Here is a 20099-nt window from a genome sequence, read left to right as displayed (position 1 = left end):
ACATAATACATCTTTAGTTTCAGCCACACAGCAGTGGATCAATGATAAGTTGAAAGAATGATGAGCTTGTCAGGATACCATCTGGAGATGGCTTTTAGTAATCCTAGGCAGGGGGATTGTGTTCTAGTCATATCACAATACAGTGTATTTTTTGTGGCCTCTGGATGCAGGGCCCTTACTTCCTTGCTAATAGATCACTGCAGAAGACTTCCGGTGCTGAGGGCCATTGCCAAGTATGAATGATGCATCGAAATTTCCTTTCCAGCGTACCCCATGTTAAATGGACTTGCCTTGGAATTTCACTGTTGACATTGCATGTAAGGTGACCCTGCTCAAGGATGAGGGTGGATCCAGATTTAGGGTGCATCCTGCAGTTTGAGGAAGTATCCCACTCCTTGGGTTTAGGGCGTTCCCGGTTTAAGACAATATGGGTTTTAGGGAAGTTCGATGTTGAAGATTATTGCTGCTGGGAATCGGGCATTCCTGCTGCTTGAGTTCCTGTTGAGTTCTCATGAGATTCAAAAAGTATTTGGAAAAAAGCCTTGTGGAGTAGGTGAATTGGCAGTGGCAGAACTGGGATTTCCCCAGAACGTGTGTAGAGGCCGGTGTGAGTTCGGGAATAAAGAATTGCTGTTTGAATCTACAAAGCTGTGTGGTGGCTCGTGATCTTGTGCCCAGCCAAGACATTGGCATTTGGTGGTCCTTACGCGGAATGTCTGAAACTTGGAGGTAAGTGAAATTGCTCGCCCCTGAGGGAAGGTGAGAGAATGGGTGACCATTTCAAAAAACAATGTGTTCTTGTTTTGATTTATTTTGTTTTTATTTCAAGCTGCCTATCCCTAGAAATTCCTCAGGCAAACCTGGAAAAATGGTTGGCTCAAAGATTGAAGTTTGTCAGCCCCAAGGAAGAGAAAATTGATACAGCGAATTTTTATTCTGTTTTTGTTTCATTCAGTTGCGGTTTTGTTTTGTGTTATCTTCTTGGGTTGTTTTGTGTTATCTTATTGGGTTTATCTTTAGAGTAGATTAGAAATTAGTAAAAAACAAACTGAAAAGGTGTTAAGTAAAATGTTAGAGGTTCAGACCATGGAGAAAGACATTTTAGATCAAGCAAAAGAGAAGGTCTCTGGAGCTAGTCAGACAGAGGAAGAAAATTTAAAGGAAAAGGGGTTATTAGGAAAAAGGCCACAACAAGAGGCTGTTACTAACTCCATTTTACTACCAGAGGGTGTAATTCAACCAACAGCTCCACCGATGGAGACAGCTGAGTGGCCCTCAAACCCCGTAGTTGATAAGTGGGATCCTGAGACAGGACCTCAAAGATTAGCATGCCCTGTACTTGAACAGGTAGGAGGGCAGTGAATTCACCATGCTTTAGATTTTAAAACAGTGAAGCAGTTAAAGGAGGCTGTAACAACCTATGGTCCTCAAGCTCCCTTCACGGTAAGCATGGTCGAGTCCATTACTAACTTGGACATGACGCCAGCAGATTGGGCTAGCATGTGTAAATCTGTGCTCAATGGAGGACAATATTTGTTATGGAAGGTTGCCAATGAGGAATTTTGCACGGAGACAGCTAGGTGAAATGCAGCAGCCGGTTACCCTCAAAGAAATCTAGATATGCTGTTAGGAAAAGGACCTTATGAGGGTCAACGGCAACAAATTGATTATGATCCTGCTATATATGCACAAATTGCTGCAGACGCAGTTAGGGCATGGAAGACTTTACAAGGACATGGAGATTTACAAGGTCAGCTATCTAAGGTAATACAGAGAGCTAATGAACCTTACGCTGACTTTGTAGATAGGCTTATTCAAACAGCTACCAAAATTTTGGGGGATACAGATCAAGCAATGCCATTAATAAAACAACTGGCTTATGACCAAGCAAATCGTTGATGCAGAGAGGTTATTAGACCATGGAGACATGAGGATTAAAACACATATATTAAATTATGTAGAGATATTACTGAACAAGGGCAAGTCTTGGCAGCTGCAGTACAACAGGCTTTAGATGCCAGGCCAAAAACATGCTATAATTGTGAACAAACAGGACATTTTAAAAGGAGTTGCCCTGTAGGAGGAGGGTTTAACAAAACTAGAAATCAAAGGAATAGAATACCGGGTATTTGCCCACGATGCCGTAGAGGGAGACATTGGGCTAATGAATGCCATTCTCAAACTACCATAGAAGGTACTCCCTTATCAAAAAATGGACAAGGATCAGGCATTTACCCACAATATCATGGAGAAAGGCATCAAGCTTCATTGCCAAAAAACGGACTGGGGGACCCAATGCTCCGGGGCCCACAACCAAAAATATACAGGGCAGGGGAGGAACCCAGCAACACCATCAGGGTGGTGCCCAGGACACATTGTCCATTAAATGCCTCATCAGACAAACCAGAGGGAGTGCAGGGTTAGGCACCTGTGCCTCTGCCAGAGCAGTATTAACTCCAGAGATGGGAGTTCAAATCATTCCTACAGGAGTAAAAGGACCTCCTCCCCAAGGAACAGTAGGCTTATTATTGGGACGTAGTTCATCTACATTAAAAGGACTTATGATAAGTCCTGGGGTAATTGATCCCGATTATGTAGGTGAAATAAAAATTATAGCTAGTTCTCCAAGAGGTATATCAGTAATTTCACCTGGAGATAGAATAGCACAGTTGTTAATAATACCCAGCCTACATAATAAGTTCTCTGGTCGTAATGTAGAAAGAGGTTCCAGGGGATTAGGCTCCACAGGTGTAGATTGGGCTATGCTGTCTTTAAATTTAGATTCTCGCCCAATGCTAAAACTAAATATTCAAGGTCATGAGTTTAATGGGCTACTGGACACAGGTGCTGACCTTAGCATCATATCTCTTCAAGAATGGCCAAAACATTGGCCATTACAACAAGCCACTCAAACGCTTCAAGGCCTAGGAGTGGCAACAAATCCCCATAGAAGTGCTATGGTATTAGATTGGAAGGAGCCTGAAGGATACGAAGGAACTATACAGCCATATGTATTAGATCATCTTCCCATAAATTTATGGGGACGAGATGTCCTAGATCAACTAGGTTTGATGTTAACAAATAACATCAATCCTAATACGCCCACTACTAGGACTAGACAAGGTGTTAGGAAAGAAAAAAAATTAGGAAAACAAGAACAAGGTATAGCAGCACCAATTCAAATAGATCAAGGAACAGACAGACATGGGCTGGATTTTCAGAAAGGGCCACTGAGACAATCAAAATTACTTGGAAATCAGAAAGACCAGTGTGGGTTCCTCAGTGGCCCCTGACTAAAGAAAAGATACAAGTAGCCCATGATCTGGTCAAACAACAATTAGCGGAAGGACATATACAACCTTCCGTATCTCCCCATAATACTCCCATTTTTGTCATCAAAAAGAAATTGGGTAAATGGAGATTATTGCAAGATTTAAGAGCCATTAATAATGAGATGGTTATTATGGGACCTGCTCAATCAGGGATTCCTCAATTGTCTGCTTTACCAAAAACGTGGCATGTTTTAGCTATAGATATTAAAGATTGTTTTTTTTTTTTATTCCAATTCATCCAGAGGATAGTCCATGTTTTCCATTTACTATCCCTGCATTAAATCATGAAGGTCCTGATGAAAGATATTAGTGGAAAGTACTCCCTCAAGGGATGGCTAACAGTCCAACTACTTGTCAAATCTATGTTAATAAAGCAATCCAGCCACTTAGAAATCAAAATCCTGAATTAAAAATATTTCACTATATGGATGATGTATTATTAGCACATAAAGATAAAAACACATTGCTGGAATGTTATGCCACACTTACGAACTTATTAAAAAATTATTATCTAGAGATAGGAATATATAAAGTACAATTAAATTTTCCAATTAATTATTTAGGAGTTCTATTATCCTCAACCATGGTCCGTCCACCAAAAATTCAAATACGAGTAGATCAACTCAAATCACTTAATGACTTTCAAAAGTTATTGGGAGACATAAATTGGATAAGGCCTTATCTAGGCATACCAACAGGAGAGTTGGGACCTTTATTTGATATTCTAAAAGGTCCATCAGATCCAAATTCACCCCGAATGTTAACACCTAAAGCTAGAAAGGCATTAAAAATTATTGAAACATATATGGAAAATATGCATCTAGATAGAATTGATATAAGTTTGCCTTTATTATTTATTGTACTACCAACAAAAAATATTCCTATGGGAGTATTTTGGCAAGAAGGTCCATTATTGTGGATACATTTATCTTATTCTCCTAACACTATTCTTACTAGGTATCCTGAGGCTGTAGGACAATTAATACTCAAAGGAATAAGAGCAGCAAAGGGAGTGTTTGGAATTTCTCCTAATAAAATTATTACTCCATATACTATGGATCAAGTTGATGAGTTAGCTAATGAGTTAAATACTTGGGCAATAATCATGTGTAAATCTAATGTTTCATTTGATAATCATTTACCATTGAATCCTTTGTTGTCTTTTTGGTCTAAGCATCCTGTAGTTTTTTCCTAAAATGACAAGAAAATCACCTATCATGAATGCTCCAAATATATTCACTGATGGGTCTAATAATGGTACAGCAACAGTAGTTACCCCTGATCAAACTTTTACATTTTTAGTACCCAAACAATCAGCTCAAAAGGTAGAGCTTAATGCAGTTTTACAAGCTTTTGTGATGTTCAAAGATTGTGTATTTAATTTATTTTCTGATAGTCAGTATATAGTTAATGCTATTATATCCCTTGAAGATGCTGGTAGGATTTCCCCTTCCTCTACTGTTTTCTCTTTGTGTTCCACTATACAAAGTCTAATCTGGCCATATCATGTCAACTTAAAGTCTCAGAATCAAATATCTCTTTGAGGACATCCAATTTTTTATTAGTTCAAGAGATTCATTGATCAGTTCTTATATTAGATAGTGTACTTATTCTAGGGGCTTCTCATAGTTTACATTACTATTACATTACGATTATTCTCCTTCATTCTGTCTTGCATTTTGTTTGGAATGTTTATACTGATTCCTCACATGACATCTAAACAGTGTTAACCCATTGCATTTATTCACTACCACTACATATTTAGTAGTATATAGAGTATTTATAACTTGACTACTTATGAATTTGCATGAAATAAGATGACATATATGATATAAATAGAAACAATGTATATTTTAAAATGTAAACATTTTATGCTCCAGGAACCATTTGTCAATATATGAAAGTAATATAAAATAATATACATCAAAACTATTATATAAATGCTATATTCACATCCATTTTAAGTAATTTTTTCATAAACCTTGTACAAATCATGGCTCTTACATCCATGACATTTAGTCTCTGGGACTCTCTTACTCCCCTATCCTCTCAGTCTTAGTGTCCCCATTCCAAGACAGAAATGATTATTTTTTTCTCTTTATTTTCTCTTTCATCATGATTAAAATGGTTGAATAATTCAGACACAATATATTAATATTGTTGTTGTTATTATATCTCTAATTAATGAATCAAAGTATGATTTCTTTTATTCTCTCCCCACTAACCCCTTCAAACGTCATTCACCTTCATCCACATTCCAAAGTATTTCATCTTTGTTTTGAAATCCTTTTGTTAATTTAATTAGGTTGGAGAATGATGTGTTAAAATCAGCCATAAATAGGTTAAAATCCATGAAATATGAATTATGTGTTCCACAAATGGTATTTATTGTTATATAATTTATTAATTGGTGAGACATATATGAAATAATTACCCAGTAGATAATACCATACTGTGGTAGGATTGTAGAAAGAAATACAACAAGTCCTTTCTTCAATAGTCTTTCTACCTAGTGGAAACAAGAGGGATGTGAGTGGGATATTGCCATATAATCCATGTTATATAAGAGATTGGTTCAGGAACTTAACATGTTTGTTGAGGTTTTTTTTTTTTTTTTTTTTTTTTTTTTTTTTTTTTTTTTTAGTGGTGACTACATATGCTGACATTTCTCCTTCACACATCTGACTAGCTTAATTCCTTTAACATTGTTTTCCCTCTAATTTGAAATTGGCTTATTTTCAAGTGAATTGTCCTGTTTCAGCCTGCATTTATGTACTCTCTCACAAACTGTGTTAGTTAGCTTTCTGTCACTGTTAAAAAATACCTGAGAAAAACAACTTAAGGAAGAAAAGGTTTATACATTGTTTATGGATCTGTGTTGAATAAGAGCATCATGGTGAAAGGTGGAGCAAAGCTGTTTACCTCATGGCAGCCAGAAAGAAAGGAAGGAAGGGTGGAGGGAGAAAGAGAGAATGAGCACATAAGAGAACACAGATGAGAAAGGGGCTTGATACAAAATATATCATTCAAAAGACTTTCCCAGTGAATTACTTCCTCCAGTTAGGACCCACTTCCTAAAGGTTGTTCCACCTCCTTATAGGACCATAGATTGGCAAACAAGCCTTTAGCACATGGCCTTTGCACAACATTTCATATCTAACTCTTAAAAGGCCTAAGCAAAACTATATCACTTTGTATCCTGTATGAGTGTCCTCCTTTTTGTTCATGGCATATTTCAGACTACTGCCTCCATCTCACAGTGAGGGGCAACCTCTAAATTCCCATATCCCTCGCAAACCCAAGCATACTTTTATCTTAACATGTGTAACAAATTGTGAAAAACGAATACAGAAGCACTAACCCATTTACCCAAAGAAAAAACAAGTATTTAACAGTTGAAAGTAGAAAATAAAGCCTGATGCCCAGAAGTTTCTCCGTCTAAAATGTAGAATTGCTATATCCAAATCAATCTCCTTTGTAGGAATAGGCAATGTGAAACTAAACTCATGACTGTCAGATATGTTGAGCAATTTATAGATAATACTGACCACAGGTCACATCTGATTTCTTTCCCTTGGCTTTCTTAACAGCTTAATATCACTGAAGAATAATTGTGCACATGAGTTTAGTTTCACTATTACTTTGCTCCCTGGATTACAACCTCAAGTTAGAGTTCTTTGAGGTAAACCTCACCTTTGCTGGTGCTCTAAGGGATTCATCGTTGGGTTTTGGTGGTGCTTAAGGAAAAAGGCAGAGTTGTTAATCACCCTAAGGAGTAAAATCTGCTGCTATAATAGAGCTTTCATTCTTCTTTCCTGCTGATTTGTCATGTTTAGCACCTTGTTAACATATTGGCAATATGGAAGAACAGGCTTGCTCCAGAGAGCAGTAGACCACTAACTTTTCCAATTCTTTCACAGATAACTTCAGCCATAAATTAAAACCCTTGGGTGAGGCAGAAAGAGAGTTTATTTTGAATTTGAAAAAAAAAAACAGAATGTAGAGAAAGATGTTTTTAATATGATGAAAAAAAATCAATGCCTGGGATCTACACTACTACATGACTCAGAGAGAAGAACTCAAATACTCCAGAGACCAAGAGTCTCTCAAGGAGTACCTCCCAATCTAGGTGGTCAGTGAAGCCTTGCTGAACATCTACCAGGAATTGTGGTGACTTTCCTTTGAGCAACTAACAAATGCTCATGTTTGGAATAAAATTGTTACACTTTACACTGTGAAGGGTAAAGCTAATGGAGAAGTGTTGTGACAGTTCTGCTTGGACCTCTATCCAAGTTTCTGAGGATCATATTGCTGGTAAGGACTTAAGGGATTGGATTCAGCTACTACACAGTTAAGACTTCTCTCTTTCACATTTCCCATGAGTGATTCTTAGGGGAGGTGTTAAAAATGCAGGCTCTGAAGCCAGAATGTCCTGGTTTCATCATTTCTGGGTAAGTAGCTTAATTTTCCTGTTCTTCAGTTTTCTTAACTATATTATAGATCTGATAAAATGGAAATTCTTGTAGCATCTGCTTTGTATGGTTATTGTAAATATCAAGTTGTCTAGTTACCTCCAAAGCATTTAGAAGACTTCCCATCATATAACAAGAGGTTTTACATATATAGGGGACTGCCATTGTCTATTTTGTGAACCACATTTGTTGAATTTAAAATTGACCCCAAAGATATTTATCATTTGGATAATCTGCTCTTAAATCTATGACCACTCCCTTCTGTATGGCTAGGAGGTGGCACAAAAATAGTAGAAACATCAAAATATTTGTAGTCAATTAAACTTGAGTTTGAATGCTTGAATGACATAAACTTATTGACACGGTTTGCTTCTACTAGAGAACTGATAATCCCTTTACAGAGTTGATTGTGCATTAAAGACAACATATGCAAATTACCTAGCCCAGCTGTCAATCACTGATTAGAATTTCTGTAACTTGTGGCAAAAGGACTCCATGATTTTTCATCTAAAACACAAAGGTTTTTGATCACTTTCTCCCTAGTTGAATTTATAAGACAAAGCCAAACTGTCACAATTACTAATTCACTTTACTAAATAGACCAAAGGAAATTGTAGCATCCCTCTCATTCACTAACATGTAACTTTGTAGTCCACTGACAGGAAGGGGCTGGGTACATGAGCCATCCTTTTGCCAAGCACAGGTGTCCTTTTGCATCCAGATCATCCCACAGCTTTATGAATTAGAACTGAATAAAAAAGGCAGAAAGTGAAGTGTAGTTGAACTTAAAAGCTCCATTATGCTGCTGCTTAGAACAATAAAGTGTCTCACAAAATAGCCACAATCACACTTAAGATTCTAGACTGCTTTTTAGTAAATACTGCTGCAAGAGCTTAAGAAAGGCACATCATTTTTGTTTTTGTTTTCCCAAAGCAAACTAAATTTAGCTCCAGATCCTCATCCCCAGAGTTTTCAGTAAGTGCCATATCACTGTTTACAAATCCACTTTTTAAAATAAAATCTATACAAAGCTTGTAATTGAGGCAACAAGTTTGCCACATGCCTTTTCTGTAGTCTGTATTGGAACATTTACAAGATCTCCTGAAAATCTTTGTGCTCCAGGACATAGATGTCTCCAGTATGGTAGCCACATGTGGGTGTTGAGCCCTCAATATGAGGCTGGTACAACTGAAGAACTGAATTGAATTATACTAATATATATATATTTTTTTTTTTGAATTATACTTATATATTATATAGTATTTAATTATACATATATATATATATATATAATTGAATTATACTAATATATTAGTATAATTTAGTTTTCAGCACCACATATTAAAAAAATTAAAAAAGGTTCATCTACAATTAATAAAAAAGATTCTTAAAAAACTGAATTCACTTATTTTTTAAAGTTTTAAAAATGTAGTTAGTAGAAAATTAAAGTTATATACATTTATCTCATATTTCTATTTGACAGTACTATCCTAGAGTTTATGAGAAGAAAACTTTATCTAACTTATTTCTTTCTGACTTAGGTCCAGGCTGATGTTAGATGATAGCCTGTGGAGAACTAATAAGTCACAAGTAATTTCTATGCATAACTAAAATGCAACCCAAAAAGTTTCAATTGTATGGCTCTGTAGGGTATTATATGGTTTTGCATCTAAATTTGTAGATATTATCCATGTTTTATTTTCCTAACAATTTAACTAAATTATCTGATGGTTGTACTAAGCAGAATTTTGTTATAAGTCAAAAGTTTGATTATTTATTCTCTTCCAGTTTTCTAGCTTATACTGGAAAGAATAATTAGTCCTACCCTAAGCATGGTGGCTCACACCTGTAATCCCAGCAACTTGGAAGACTGAGGCAGAAGAATCACAAATTCAAGGCCATTCTCAGTAATTTAGTGAGGCCCTATCTCAAAACAAAATATAAAAAGTGCTGGGGATGTAAACTGAAGTGTTACTCTGTGAACTATTTATGTGTGTATCTGGAAATAAGTTTCATTGAATTGTCTTGCCTTGCTTCCCTAAAATCACAGTTTCAGGAACTGAAAGTACTGATGATGAATAAAAACTGTTTTCTTTTTACATTATCTGCTCATGTGTTTATGTTAATAAAGGCAAAGGAACTGTAATATGCTTTTAAATTCCATCCCTAAAGAAAACTTTGCAAAAGTCCTCATACCAGTGCTGACTCCAGAATTGCCTTACTGTGAACAATGTGATATATTGTTCTCTCTACCACATTGTCTAAGGAAGAGTCTTGCATGTTTTATTTGTGATATTTTATGAGCTAAAAAAAACAAAACAAAACAAAAAAATCTGAAGCCATTTCATAGATGTGTTACTATTTCCTGGTATGCAGAACTGCATATTTGTAGCCTTTCCTCATGGCCTATCATAAGTCTCAAATGCTATCTTAAGATTTGTTTTTGGATAAATGATCTTCTTTTGAAGACCATCCATACCAGGCCCTCTTTGAGCAACTTAGTGTAAGGCAGCAGGAGGAAAAGAAGAGACTTCCACCAAGCACATTATCCTAAGGTGGCAGTGTTGAAGGGAAAGGCCCTGACCTGCAGTTGCTACAGGTGTGATGACAGGTGCAAGCAGAAACCTGTAAGGAATAAATTGGAGGAGGGTGGCCATTCTCAAACTGGCTGCCTATTGTCATCACCTGTGGGAAGTTTTGCCTGTCCCCTCCCTCAGGACTCACCCTTCCATGGAAAGCAGAGTCTCTCGGTGAGGTCCTGACTCTTCAGTGATCTGCTGCAACCTGCTGGTCCTGGCTCTAATTCTCCCAAATCTGTGTTCAGTTGGCATCCTGGTAGCTTAAAATTTACTACCATGTGAAATTTCTATCACATCAATTGGAAAATTCAACAAATGGCAAATTAGTTCCATCCCCATTTCCCCCCTGGTTATAGGTGGCACCTAGCTATATTACTTCTGGTATTTAAAAAGCTCACCAGATGTTTCAAAGGGCAGCCATATTGAGGAGCTTCTATCCAAATTATTCCCCTTTTGGTCTGAAGTGTCCCACTAGATAATATCTGTTGCCTCCTTCCTGCCTTTGAGTTAGTGTCATTGCATGCTATTCAGATGGCCTCTATGGAACCCTTATGCAGTACAGAAGAAAGAGTAGATTTGTGGTTTTGTTCTTAGTTGTTAAGTTTCTTTGTATACAATTTAATTTCTTTTAAAACTGGTCAAATCTCTTTCAGTGTCCTTTTAGGGTTGAATCTATGGAGACAAGCAAACTTAAAGAAGGAAATGGGGGAAAATTGAAGTAATGTGCAATTAAGAACCCTGATTGTCCCCTTGTGTGATTGTAATTTCCCATTTGGAGGCATAATTATTTGTGGTGTAATCCCGTGGCAGGGATCTGGTTTTAGATGAGTGGGCTCCACCCATCCAAGGGTAGTCTCACAGGTACCACATACTGGACTGATTTTCTTGCATCAGAAAGACCTGCAACCAGATGCACAGCTCTATTCCCCTCTCAGGTTGGATGAGTCACGTTTTGCTCTGCATAGTAGACTGCTGTGTTAACTTAAGTGAAACTACCATCACCACCATGTGATGCAGGAGTTCAGCTAAACAAACTTGGACTCAGCAAACCCTGAGGTAACTAGAAATCCTAAAGACAGAGAGAACCATTGATATGTAGAAATTCCACTCTTGAAACTGGTGCTGGGCTCCTAGAGAACTTCTAAAGCAAAAAGGTAACTTTAGTCTGGCTAAGAGAAGGCAGAAAGAGGTTGAAAGGGCTTTTTAAAATTGTATTGAGGATGACAGTCTAATCAGGATATGTTCCAGGATGACATCTGGAACAAGAGGCACATTTCAGTGCATACTGCTTTGGACTGTCTGCAGGAGATAGATTGTCAAGGGCAACTTACTTCAGGGGCTTTAAACTGATTTCTGTAAAATCTTTGTTGTTCAGATATTATCCTCTATAGTGTTAACATCAAATTCTTCTTAAAATATTTTTTTCTGAAAACTAATTGTGATTAGGATAAGTGGAAAATTATCAACTTAAACATTGACATATATTGTGCAGGAAAAAAAATCAATAGAAACCTCTAAAGGATATTTTTGTGTCAGTAAATGGACTTGAATTAGATGCTGACTAGATCACAGAGGGGAGTTTCTAATCCCAGCTGCTAGAGCCTTGCAAATGTGACTTGACTATCCTCTCTCATCAGCCCATAGGCAGTGGGCCACAGACCGAGTAGCAAGTATATATCTACTGCAAGTTTGGCCCTCAGGGAGAAGAATCCTTTCTGCTCCATCCACCTGCCATCAATAGAGAGAAATTCAAGATTGTATTTTCTTACAGTGTTTGCTCCTATTTCCTTTTTCCCAGCCTTTCTGCTCTCCACATGAGAATAAAATATTTCTTGGTGCAGTTTTACATATCATTTTATAGTGTTATAGTCTCTACTGAATTTTTTTCTAAAAGAATATCTGGTATCCATTAAATTTTGTGAACTAATTTTCTCTGCAGAAACTATTGTTTTCTCTTATGTTAATCTGATGGATAGAGCACAGTGTTGAAATAGACTCTTGGAGAAGAAAATGCTATAAAAATGAACATGATCATTTTCTTTATTTTCTTGAATTTTACTTTATAGCAGGCAGGAATGCGCCTGAATCTTCTCATTGCCACGACTTGCTTCAGGTCTAGGGAGAACCTCAAATCTGTGCTTCTGAGGCAACTTTCTCCTTTCCACCTCCCCATGTTAAATAACCAGTTAAGACCAAAAGTGTCTGGTCAATTCCCATTCCCTTAGCCTGGCCTTCAACAGCATACATCAGCCCATCTCCCTGTTGCCTTCTTGCCAACCTCGTTAGTCCTTCAGTATTTCTTACTTCAGCAGGCTCACATTCTCTGTGTGTATTATACTTTTCTTATTTTTACAGAGCTACACAATATAAACAATGCCAGTTGCTTTCACTCAACAGGGTTTTGCAGCTCAGTCATATCATTGCATGTCTCTTGAGCCCATCCTTTGAATTGCCAGGTAGTATTCCACTATGTGATCATTCCATAATTTGTTTATTCATGCCTCTACCAGAAACATTTGGGGTTTTTCCAGAGGTATGCTATTATTAATATAACTACTATGAACATTCCAGAATGGTCTTCCATGGGCATATGTTTTCATTTCTCTTGGATAAGTTCCCAACACTGTTATTGTTGATTTATTGTATAGGTATATGTTTGACTTTATAAGAAATTATCAATTATACAAAATTTATTTTGTTCTCTCATTAGTAATTACAAAAAAATATAGTTGATACATATCCTTTCTAACATTTGGAATTGCTACTCTATTTATTTATTTATTTATTTATTTATTTATTTATTTATTTATTTAATACCAGGCATTGAACTCAAGAGCACAAAAATTATAGTTGATAAATATCCTTTCTAACATTTGGAATTGCTACTTTATTTATTTATTTATTTATTTATTTATTTATTACCAGGCATTGAACTCAAGAGCACTCAACCACTGAACCACATACCCAGCCCTATTTTGTATTTTATTTAAAGACAGGGTTTTACTGAGTTGCTTAGTGTCTCACTGTTGCTGAAACTGGGATTGAGCTTGCCATTCTCTTGTCTCAGCCTCCTCAGCTGCTGGGATTACAGGCATGTGCTATTGCTCCCAGCATATTTAATTTTAATAAGTTATATAAAATGGTCTTCTTGTGGCTCTAATTCACATTTACTTCAGGCAAATATGATTATCTGAAGCTTAGTTCTTACCCAAGCAGAAGTTCTAAGGTCATAGCCATGAGGAACAAGATTTAGATTCAGCATACCCTAAAGGTTGCAAATGAGAGGTGAAGGAAAAGGAAACTTGTTAGTACTCAAATCATGAGTGAAAAGCTTCTGGATGACATCATGAGATAAAATGCATACCAAGTGTCAACAACACATTCTTTTCCTTTCTGTGACCAGTACTGTTACACGCATGCATTCATATACCTTCCACATGTTCACACAGGATACATGTTATATGGCAGGCTTTAAATCTTTCCTCACATAAATCTGCAGTGATATAGTCTATAAAGAAGGACCTAAAATATGAAAACTACTAGTAAAAAGTGATTAAATATAAAAATTAAAAGAAATATGCTCTACCAAATATTCTATGGCATACTCATACTTGCAAAGGGAGACCTACAGGAGCTAAAATCTACTTCATTTATTAAGCTAACATTGTCAGAATTATATGAAGTTCCCCTTCAAAAAATGTAAATCCAGAATCAATTAATAAACAAATTAACTACAATTAAGCTCATCAAACTGCATGTACAGAATATGTTGAGAATAGTGAAGTGGTATACTAGTTTCTTTAGAAGTTCATTATGATGTCTATATCTCATTATGTGCCTTACTAAATAAATTTTAAAATTAAATTTGATTTTCAAATTGTAAAATATTTGTCTTAAAGAAGAAGCAAATATTGTACTCATCCATTTTTAAAAGTAGAAATGGGAAAGCCAGGCTTGGTGTCACATGCCTATAATCCCAGCAGCTTGGGAGGCTAAAACAGGATGATCATGAGTTTAAAGACAGCCTCAGCAAAGGTGAAGCACTAGGCAACTCAGTGATACCCTGTCTCTAAATAAAATAGAACATGGGGCTGGGGATGTGGCTCAGTGTCCGAGTGCCCCTGAATTCAATCCCTAGTACACCCCCCCCAAAAAAAAAAGGAGTTGTTGCAATAATTCACATGCAGGTCAGCATGAGAAAGAAAGAAGAAGCAGAGCAAGAAAAGTAGCAGCAGAAAAATCCTTTATTCTATACAAGCAACCTTTTTATAGTATTGTGAACAAAGAAGGCAGCCTTCCAACAGCAATAAATCAGGTCTTTCAGCTAATTAAACATAGCATACAGAAGTTTTACTTTCTAATCAGAAGTGACCCGATTCTCATGGCTAATCTACTTTCAGCTTGGAGCATGCTGAGCTCTGCTCTTGTTAAGAATATATAATAATTTTTTTTCTCAGTGCCCTCTTAGCCCACTTGTCAGAATATCCCGTTTGCAGGCAAGTCCTCCCAAGGACAGCAGACAACTCATTTTCAAGCATGTCCACTGTTACCTTATCTAAATCTTGAAGGAGCCTCTCGTTTTGAGTAGGCTCTCCCAAGGACAGCAGACACCTCGTTTTCAAGCATGTCCGCTGTTACCTCCCTATACCTTGACAGAATATCCTGTTTGCAGGCAGACTCCATCAAGGACAGTAATAGTAAAGCAGTCACATCTGATTCTCTACAAAAGTGAGCAATATAATGGGTAATATGTCTCATTTTCATTATAGAAAAAAGACAAAGTGAACAAGTAATCACAAAAGTGAATAAGAAATAAGAAATGGAAATAACAATAGGTGGGTCAGAAATGGATAAGACACCTGGGTTGTGGCTCATAAGTAGAACACTTGTCCAGAAAGTGTGAGACAGTTGGTTCAATTTGTAGCACCATGTATAAATGTATAAAACAAAGATAAAGCTCCATCAACATCTGAAAAATATTTTTAAAATGGATAAGACAGGGCTGGAGGTGGTGTACGTATTCCACACAATGTCTGGAGCTCTAAACCCAGCACTGAAAAAAAAAAGATAAATATGTTCTCCTGTCCAGAGTTAGCTGGAGAAAAACACTGATGAACCAGACCAAAATGGTGGATGTGGTCATAGGTAAATCTGAGAACAGGAACAGAGGACACAATGATTAGAAGCCAAAGAGCAGTTAAAATCATCTTGGGATTTCATGTTAATATAATAAAGGAATCAGGGCTATCAGAAGATTCACAGAATGCCATTGGCTTTTGAAAACCACTTATTCATCCCAATTTTCATTGGTTCTTGTACCTATTACAGAAAATTGCTGTTTGCTGTCTTTCATTTTGTGAGTAAACATATGGGAAATGCTCATATTTCATATTTCAGAGATTTATTTTGGAAACTCAGGTGTGTAGGTTAAATTTTTATATGCATAAGTCCTCTGACATCTAGAATTCTGACTACCTTACTTATGTGCTCCTAAAATATTAAGATTCAAACATTTCATAAAGCACTTTGTCATTCTGACATTTAAATAATCTAACAGTTTTTGATCTACTTAAATCCCAGTAGTGAGAAGACACAGTGCAAATCCCTTAAATAATGTTAGAAGAAACATTCAGAGATAAGTAAGTCAGCACTCATCACATTTTACAACTGCTCTTTGACAAGCTATTTCAAAGAGTAAGATCCATCAGTCTGCTTTAAAAGAAGTCTTGCTCCAAGTTAAAGCACTATCATCAACACAATCACATTTTATATAGTACGTGCCAGAGGCCTCAGAAATTTGGTCAACAAATAGAGCTATTATTCCACGTGTCTGAAGCCTTGAAGAATTATGTATATAACTCACCCATATATAGAAGACACATCCATTAAAACATCAATCACAACACAGAAAAGTTTATAAGACTGCATATACATGGGGGTATTGTCTGCTGCAATGTATATATTGGTGAAAATATCAAAGAGAAAATATTTTCTAATACCTGAAATCTTGAAAAAACAAAATTGTGGAAGTATTCAGTATCTTTTAAGAATCAAAGTTAGCAAAAAATCAAAGACCATAAATTATTAAATAACATATAAGGCCATACAACACAATACCAAAACAAAAATAGTACTTGTTTCAGAAACACTTATATTATCAAAGAATAAAAGTTTAATTATATCTCTATTTTACTGACATAATTGCATGTTAAATGTTTTTTTATTCCTCTTTGATTAAGTGAATCATTTCGTAGATATCACCAAAAAATTTAACAAAAAAATTATCCAAACTCAAGCTATACATAATTATAATCCATCTCTGATTTGAGTGATCATGCTACCAGAAAGTTCTTATGTGTGCAATCAGTATAACACAAAAGATTAAAGTTTGATGTCAACATCTAGCATAACACAAAAGCCCAAGAAACCACTGAACACTGAATCCTTTCAAATTAATGTTTGGAAAATATAATAGATACATATTAAATTTACTGGGATGGGAGAAGTGATACTTTTTTCTTAAACTTAATCTTCAAAATAAGAACACAAAAATATAAAGCTAAGATTACATTTGGTGGCTGGGTGTGGTGGCATACATCTATAATCCCAGTGGCTCAGGAGGCTACCACAGAAAGAGCAAGAGTTCAAAGCCAGCTCAGCAACTTATTGAGGTCCTAAGAAGCTCAGGTATCTTCCCTCTCCAAATTAAATATGCAAAAATGGGCTGCAGATGAGGCTCAGTGGTTAACTTCCCCATACCAAAAAAAAAAAAAAAAAACTCCCCAAAACAAACAACAACAACAACAACAAAACGGATTACAGTGGGAGAAGAAAGGAGGATACTTTTTAGAGGAAGATTGTTTGAATTTATTTTTTAGAATGTTTTAGTTGTAAATGGACAAAATACCTTTATTTTATTTATTTATATGTGGTTCTCAGGATGTAACCCAGTGCCTCATATGTGTGAGGCAAGAGTTTTACCACTGCTCCACAACCTCAGCACTGAATTTTATTTTTTAAGCACTAATTTCCTATAAATGATTTAAAAATTTAATCCAGGCAAACTAGAAGTCAAAAGAGACTTTTTGCATGGTTTTCTAGGGGAGTTACTAAAAGCTCTTGGACCCTGAGGCCCAGAGAACATTATTGAGCTTATAGGGAAGTCACCATAACAGACTCACGATAAGGTAATTACTACATTGAGTCGCTCCTCTGCTTCCCCTGTAATCTGTTACTCGCATTAAGAGAACATTTTCTTGGTATGTTTAAATGCTCATTTGAACCAATATCATAAAAAATGAAATGGGCAAAGTTATTCCTTATATGCTTATAGAAAGCAAATTCAAAATCATTAATCTTAATTAGCAAGTGATCTTTAACAGTAGTTTCTTAATTAAATAATTATAAATAAGCAATACTTTCAACTATTTCATAGAAAAAGGATGCAAACTTATACAATAAATCCACCTAACACAAAGGATAGAGTTTCATAAAAGTAAAGTGTTTTAAAAACTAAGATACATTAGAATCAGTCCAGACTTGAAAGTGTACCACATTTATAAAAGACCCTTGCTACTAATAAAGATAGTATGGAAATTCAAGCTAGACTTTAACAACAAATATAACAAGAGATTATTTGCCTAAGGCAACTGGAGGTTGGGAGTGGGGCAAAAGCACCAATGGATACATATCACATGAATTCAATCACCAGGAAAATGTGAAAAGAAAGAAAAATAACTTCTCAATTTCACCAGGCTTACAAGATAGCTTGGAATTCAACAAAGAAGAGACCGGAATATTTCAGAACTAGGAATGGGCCTATCAGTAACAGAAAGCTATGAGGTTGTAATGACAGAGATGGGAATATATCTTCAGGGCTCTCATATCGAACACACATGTTGTTTTTTAAGGGAGGGGTCTCATTTCAAATATACATATTTTTACCTAACATGGATTTTTTTCTAGCCCAGCATCTGGAAGGTCATCACTGGCTCTCTGATGAATGTCCCTCTTTGTTTCTATTTTGTGAGAATCAGACAGACCAACAACTTTGGGAATAAATCCCTCAAAATGCATGTCTGGCTTAACTTTGTAGGCTTTATTTTTTAAAAAAATATGTATTTATTTTAGTTGTACACAGTACCTTTTTTAAAATTTATTTATTTTTATATTGTGCTGAGTATCAAACCCAGGGCCTCACATGTGCTAGGTGAGCATTCTACCTCTGAGCCACAACCCCAGTCCCAACTCTGTAGACTTTAGAAACAGTAATGTGAAGTCTTGTTGAAGCCTCCCTGTAGTTATCCTGTAAGTCAGAAAAAATATTTTATAAAAAGAATCTTACAAAAGGCAAGGAATGAGTTAAGAAAGTGTCAAACTAACTCTTTTCCCAACCACAAAAATATATATTTCACTATTTATTCAGAAATATCCAAACATTCAAATATACTAATAGTTCTTCCACTTCTTAAGATAAAAAATTAAAATGCCAAATTAATGTCTCAAATTTTAATACTGATAATATAAAGGAAAGGGGAAATGAACAATTCTTCCACATAGTTTTTAAAGCAATCCCAGCTCTGCTATTTATTAGATGTGTGAATTTAAACAAGTTGCTTCACTCTGATTTCTGTTTACTCATCTATAAAACAGGAATTACAATATTAACTTCACAATGATGTGAAGATTAAATTAGATCATGTATGTGAAAGTTCCCAGTATAAGGTCTATTACTCCGAATGCATTCCTAAATAATATATCAGCTATGAAAAGTAAGATTCTTAGGAATAGGGACATGTACCATTCATATGACTACCTGGCACACAGTAGGCCCTCAATAAATGCTTGTTGGACTAAATTCAATTTGGACACTCAAGGAAACTAAACACTCTAGTATATATTGACTCAGTTCTTTCTCATAGTCCATCTTATGTTATGGGCACTGACAGGATCTTTTTGATAAGTTGTAGTACTACTATAATAGCTAATAGTAATGTGTAGCGAAATTTACTGGAAAGCCAATCCTAAGTGCTTATTAACTAGGGCTCAGGATGTAAACTAAATCTTCTAACCAACTGATTCTTTCAAATTGCAATGACATGCCTGTTCCAAAAGCACCTCTGCAATTGCATCAAATACTGTTATGGAATCTACTGGTAGAGAAATGAGCTGCAAACAAATGACAATAAGACAAACAATTTTCCATTGTTTCTACATATTTTTTGCCACCAGGGAAGAGAAGTAAACATAATTATTTCTAACTACCTGTGCATCAATAACATGTATAAATGCTCTTGTTCCCCTGAATATAATCTTGCTGTCAAAGGTTGGGTCAAAAAAGTCCATCGGCCCAGGAAAATCCCAAATCTGGAAATTCACAAAGTAGCTATTGGAAATGTCATGTTTATAAATCTTGTTGGTGCTCTCCAAATAGAATGGGTGACATCTTGTAAAACACTACCTGCTAGGAGAAAAAAATGTTATGTCTCTTCAACTTCAGAATTTAAATTTAAAACTCCATCCTGGATTAACAATAGAAAACTTGATCTTTTGGCATAAACAAACAAACAAACAAACAAACAAACAAAGGTAAAAACTGAATATTTATAAATGCATTGGTACTATCTTTTTACTTATAGCTAAGGAAAACAGTAAATCATTTTCCATTCAATCTATTTTAAAGCTGAAACGTTTTATGCTATTTTCTCTGCAATATA

The sequence above is a fragment of the Spermophilus citellus genome (genome assembly GCF_964194105.1).
Source record: "Spermophilus citellus genome assembly, chromosome: 15".
Lineage (NCBI taxonomy): Eukaryota > Metazoa > Chordata > Mammalia > Rodentia > Sciuridae > Spermophilus > Spermophilus citellus.
Note: the sequence above shows the minus strand (reverse complement) of the source record.